The sequence below is a fragment of the Bison bison genome, unplaced genomic scaffold (assembly GCF_000754665.1).
Source record: "Bison bison bison isolate TAMUID 2011002044 unplaced genomic scaffold, Bison_UMD1.0 scf7180017864498, whole genome shotgun sequence".
Taxonomy (NCBI): domain Eukaryota; kingdom Metazoa; phylum Chordata; class Mammalia; order Artiodactyla; family Bovidae; genus Bison; species Bison bison.
Window position 1 is genome coordinate 3,737,940 of NW_011495057.1, and position 6,532 is coordinate 3,744,471.

General features: G+C 40.2%; 1 protein-coding gene across 3 annotated transcripts in view; it reads right to left on the minus strand.

Moving 5' to 3' along the window:
* OSBPL1A (oxysterol binding protein-like 1A) overlaps positions 1-6,532 on the minus strand; it is a 234,197-nt gene that overhangs the window by 123,735 nt on the left and 103,930 nt on the right. The gene's annotated exons all lie outside the window — the stretch shown is intronic.

The following is a 6,532-nucleotide window of genomic DNA, read 5'->3' on the forward strand; positions in this document are numbered from 1 at the left end:
GAGCTGCCCGGCCGGGGTTCCGGGGAAGGCGGTCCGCACCCCGCGCTCGCTCGGTGAGCATCCGCGGAGGCGCCCCCGACCCGGCCCGGCCCTGGATCGGGCGCTGTGTCCCCGCCCGTCCTGTAGACGCGGCCCTGGCAACTTTTAAATCCGCCCCTAGGAAAGCAGAAGGATCCTCTCTTCTGCAGTCTTCCACTTGAAGGTAACTGACACTCAGGCTCACACTGAAGAGTTAACTGCAAAGCCTGAGCTAGTCTGCACCTATTTATTTTTTGTATGCACTCCTTGGGCTCCCCTTTGAGCAATGAGGAAAACAACAGTAACTAACCCTACTAAAGTGAAACGTACTAACATGAAACGTACTCGCGTGAAATAGATGGTTTGAGATTCTGGCCACGCTTAAAGGGTGGACGAAGGAGCAGTGGTCAAGCAGACCCGCCACGTAAATGCTATACTTCAGTGGGATGTTCAGGCTAATGAAATTCCTAGTTAATTATGAGGCTCTGTTGAAGAAAAACAAACCTTTTTGTTCCAATGGTAGTTTTAAACCTTTCTATGGTATATAAATGTGTCCTTCACTTTGGGAAGCAGAGAAATACTGAACAAAATTAAATATTTTGTTGACAAGATCCTAGGGCACTTTAAGTTCACTCTTCTAGCAGTGAACTTGCACTAGAGATGGGAAATGTGTGAAAAACGAGACAAGGCCACACTTGGAAAAGGGGGAATTAATGTCAGTGAGGTTTCACAGTGTCTTTGAAAAGTCAGTTTTCTATTTTTTCTTCCCATTCTAAATTGGTCACTAAATATTACCATATTTTGAAAAGTCACATTTGGCAATAAAGAGGAGACCTTGCTACAGATTCTTTCTCCCAAGGCCCTAAGAATTAGAGAATGAATTCAGTTTACAAAAGTAGTACTAGGCAGCAAGAGGAAACAATGAACAATAATAAAGGCTACTTTGTTTCAGAAGGCACTTTACAGAGCACCTAAAATGTGCCAGGCACTGTACTGAGGAGCTTCACATAAAACAACTCATTTGTATCCTCATTTTCAGATTTAGAAATGTAACTCCCAAACACATTAATTTGCTCAGAGTCCAGATTTTAGGTCCTGACTGGTCTGACCCAAAAGCCTATCCTCTCTACTTGTGCATTCATTATTCATTTATTCATGTACATTCACTATGGACTACAAGGAGATCAAACCAGTCAATCCTAAAGGAAATCAGTCCTGAATGTTCATTGGGAGGACTGATGCTGAAGCTCCAATACATTGGCCACCTGATGCGAAAACTGACTCATTGGGAAAGACCCTAATGCTAGGAAAGATTGAAGGCAGGAGGAGAAAGGGACAACAGAGGATGAGATGGTTGGATGGCATCACTGACTCAATGGACATGAGTTTGAGCAAACTCCGGGAGATGGTGAAGGACAGGGAAGCCTGGCGTGCTGCAGTCCATAGGGTCACAAAGAGTCAGGTAAGATTTAGCGATTGAGCAACAACAAAGTAAGCAAGCGCTATGCTAGACACAGATGCTACAAAAACAAGATACTTGAGTTCTAGTTAAGTAAATATGTAATCAGACAAGTAAAATATACACAATGTCATAAGCAATACAACAGCGTGGAAGCCCTAGAATAGGATGGACTTTAACTCAGTTTTGAAAGGTGGAACCTGGGGTTGGGAAATGGTAGCAGTTCTCCAACAGACAGGAATCCTGAGAACTTTATCTAACAGAACGGTGATGAGGAATCTGTGTGCTGGGTTAGGGGAGCAACTAAGATAACTAAGATACAGGAAGTAAAAATAATCTTTGAGTAAAAGATAAGATGAGGACGAATAAAGAAAACACCTCCCAAGTTTCCAGCTTGAGTTACCCAGTAGGTAACTTTGGGTTGATCCACAACTCAGTTTTAGACACTTGGTTTTGAAACGCCTCTGATGTATCCATACGTAAATGTCCAAAAGGCATCTGGATATACTGGTTCATAGCTCAGGAGATCCAAGACGGAGATATCTTAATCATCATGGATTGCTGGGTTGAAGGAATGGGTGAGATCATCCATGGAGAATACTGAGTGAGAAGGTCACCCGGGAAACCTAGGGACTACCAACATGCAAAGCACAGGCAGAAGAAAGATGCTTCAGAAGAAAACTGGGGAGGAGTGGCTATATAGAAAAGAAATGCCAGAAGAGGCAGGCACCATGGACTTCACAGAGAAGCATTCCAAAAGGCAAGCAGCAGTCAATGGCAGATCCTTCAAAGGACAAGCAAGATAATTTAAAGGTGTCTCTGATTTAGCAACAAGGAGATACTGGCAAGAACAGGCTTGGTGGACCAGCTGAGCAATAAAAAAAAAAGTAGAAACAGACGGTATCATATTTCCAAAAATGGATCTGGAAAGGGATGCAGGGAGCTAGAAGCTATAAGGGAGAATTCAGAAGAGAGTAGCTGTTTTTGAAGCAAGATGGAGACAGATGCCACCAATAAAAGGAAAGAAGATAGATTAAAAAAAAAAAAAAAACAAACCTGGAATCAGGGAGTGGTAGGGAGTTGATAGCATAATACAGTGATCACCTAATATTTAACAAAGAATTTTGCTTAGAATAGAGATGAGAGAAGGTAAAGGCCTGAAAGATGTAAACATTGCTGATGAAAGAGACGGGGATTAAAGGCCTATGAACAGCTCAGAAAGCTAAATGAGTAACACAAACCAGGCCTTGACAACATGAGGAATCCACATGAGGGCATGAATTCTCTCCAAAGACTTTAGCATCTGGCCCAGAGCAGGAGTTCCTTTGGCTGGTACCAACTGTCTGAATCGTTCCATTACACCACAAGCTTGGCATCACTACCATCCCAACCACACATTTGGGTTATAGCTCTTTATCAGTCAGAAGATTTAATAAGAAAGTATAAAACATAAGCAAGTTGACCTTAAAAACTGATCATATTGAGGGTAGCTCAATAATGCACAGAACCAGAAGGGCACCAATGATGACTTCTGAATGATCTTTTAACCACTGATACCACCCACTGGTGAGAAAAACTACAGCAACAATGATTCACAAAACCAGTTTCTAGCCTTTTCAACAGAATTTGCTCACAAAGTTAAAGAAAAACCATAGCCATTATATTGTTATGTTTCCCAAGCACATCACTCTAAAAACATATAGTAAGGTTCCCTTTTGGAGAAGGAAATGGCAACCCACTCCAGTATTCTTGCCTGGGAAATCCCGTGGTCAGAGGAGCCTGGTGGGCTACAATTCCATGGGGTCACAAAAGAGTCAGAGATGATTTAGCAACCAAGCAACAACAAAGGTTCCCTTTAGTAGATCAATCACAGACTCTACAGCTTATTTTATATATTGCTGGGGTTTTTTGTTTGTTTTTTAACAACATAAGCAGTGTTATGTCATGTAAAATATGCCTACATAATGCCTCATTTATAGAGCGGTCACATGGATACTTGGAGTATCTAGGCCATATCAGAGCATCTCCAAATAAGCAAAGAGCATCACAGGCTAGAATGCTCCAGGTCCAGACTGAGGTCTGTGCTCACTGTCAACCCCTATAAAGAACATCTTATTCTTACTGAGGACGTAATTCTGCCAAGTTTGGTTACTACTGTTTTTCTTTTTAATAAACAGGCAATTAGTATGAGTAAATGAGAAAGACTCAGTATTCCACTGCTAGAGAGAGGCACCCAGCTGATCTAAAAATCAGGAGAGAAAAAAATTTTAAACCCAAAGAGTGTAAAAAGGAATTCAAAAAGCAGTAGCAGGATTGGGCCATTTAATCAAAAAAGAGTCCTATAAACATTATCCCCTGAAGGTATCTCTGTATTAAGGCACAGAGTAATTATGAACATACAAAAGGACAGTCCTGAGGCAGCCAGGAGAGATAAAGGATGAACATTTTAGCTTAAGAAGTTAAATGTGTAACACTTAGAGTAACTGTCCTCAAAAAAGATTAGAGTAGGATTTTTTTTTCTGCCAGTTGGAGCTGGGATCACTTACATCTACTGGTCCATATTCTGTACTGCCTACTATGGGACGTGTTTGCCAATCTGATCTCATTTACTCCTCAAAACACTCTTTTTTGGTTGGTTACCACTTTAAAAAGGAGATTGTATTTTAAAACAGAGTCAAAGGGATTAAAGAGCAGAGTCAGGAATTGGACTCAGGTCTGTGAGTTCAAATCTTATCAATGCTCTTTGCATAGAATTTCCAAATGAAAATTTAATTTATGATGCCTGATAAATAAGGCATTATGGTGTATAATTATTCCACTCTGACCTCACTTAAGCTTATTAAATTCCTATGTTGTAATTCTTAGCTACTTGATAAGACCAACTTCAGTGATACCATTTATCTTTCAAATATTTTTTAGGCCTTCATATAGTCTATAATCATATTTCTCAGAAGGAAATCCATGGATTTCTACTTAGGGACCCATAGGGGTGATATTTCACAGAATTATGGTGGGAAAAAAAAAAAAAAAACACTTGAAGATACTCTGAAAGTTTGAAGCAATAAATGCTATTTACTAAACGAATACCTTGTGCCCTTTGATATGCTGATATAGTCCCTTACATATTATTCATCAACACACAGTTGATCGCCATTCCCAACATTCAGGAGTTCATATATTTTCATTCTTTAGAAACGCACCCAAGGTCCTACAGTTGGTTAGAGAAAGACTGAGATTTAAAAAAGGTCAATTAGACTTTCACACCAGGGCTCTTAATGATTTTCTACATGTCTCTCTTATTTCCAAGACGACATGATCGAAGTTCAGAGAACTTAAGCAGACTATCATCTCTTAAATAAGGATGGAAACGCAGCACAGTCATTCCACCAATGGTCCAGTAAATATTCTTTACACCACACCACCTCCATCCAAAACAAGATAAAACCAATGGTACAGACACAGAAGCACCAGGCATCAGAGAAAAGGGGTCATAAGTGTTCATTAGACAGCATCCTGCAGTAACAACCACTGACTTATACTCAAGGCTTACTTAGGAACCATGCTAAGCATTTTGCTCACAATTATCTTATTTAATCCTCATGACAAATTTTAAAGGCTTATTTCATCTTCATGACAAATTTTAAAGACTTAAAGAGGTTAATTAGGCTAAACTTAAAGCTAATATTTTTGTACATGTAAATTTCCACATGGAGGTGATTACCCAACCTTTTTCCTTTTCTAATCAGTTAAAGATTAGAATAGGTCAGCTTCTTCAAGAAAATTATGTTACTTCTAATCTAGTGTTTGCCTTCAAGAATGGCTCAACAAAAGAGCCATCAAGACATTCTCCTGTACCACAGAGGAGATGCAAATTTAATTTTACAATGTAATAAATATTACCTGAATCACGTAACATCAAAATTTGTTGTGTTTGTTCTGATAAGATGGTATCATCCTATGTGGATTTACTGAAGTCACTATATCATTCCTCATTTAAACAAGCTAGAATATGAAATTCAGAAACCACCAAAAATAGAAATGCTGAGAAGTGATGATTTCAACCATGAGATGACTCAGTCATTTAACATGCTTAATGAACAATTTTTTTTTTGTATGGTATTTAACAAAATTCTATTAATTTTCTGTAAGTTTGTTTAAACAAGTTCAGATTGTTATTACTTTTCCTTGTTGGCCGCACCTCACAGCTTATGGCATCTTAGTTCCCCAAGAAGGGATTGAACCTAGGCCGTTAGCAGTAAAAGCACAGTCTAGCCACTGAACAACCAGGGACTTCCCACATAGATTTTCTTATTGCCCAAATAAAAGAATTACAGAATTTGTGGTATAGATAACAAACACAGCATTTTTAAAATTCCTATTAATTCTCAAGGCTTCTATTCTAAAGATGGGAAAACAGAATTTTAGATCCGTATATCAGATCAGATCAGTCGCTCAGTTGTGTCCGACTCTTTGCGACCCCATGAATCGCAGCATGCCAGGCCTCCCTGTCCATCACCAACTCCTGGAGTTCACCCAGACTCACGTCCACTGAGTCAGTGATGCCATCCAGCCATCTCATCCTCTGTCGTCCCCTTCTCCTCTTGCCCCCAATCCCTCCCAGCATCAGAGTCTTTTCCAATGAGTCAACTCTTTGCCTGAGGTGGCCAAAGTACTGGAGTTTCAGCGTCAGCATCATTCCTTCCAAAGAAATCCCAGGGCTGATCTCCTTCAGAATGGACCGGCTGGATCTCCTTGCAGCCCAAGGGACTCTCCAGAGTCTTCTCCAACACCACAGTTCAAAAGCATCAATTCTTCGGTGCTCAGCCTTCTTCCCAGTCCAACTCTCACATCCATACATGACCACAGGAAAAACCATAGCCTTGACTAGACGAACCTTTGTTGGCAAAGTAATGTCTCTGCTTTTGAATATGCTATCTAGGTTGGTCATCACTTTCCTTCCAAGGAGTAAGCATCTTTTAATTTCATGGCTGCAGTCACCATCTGTAGTGATTTTGGAGCCCAGAAAAATGAAGTCTGACACTGTTTCCACTGTTT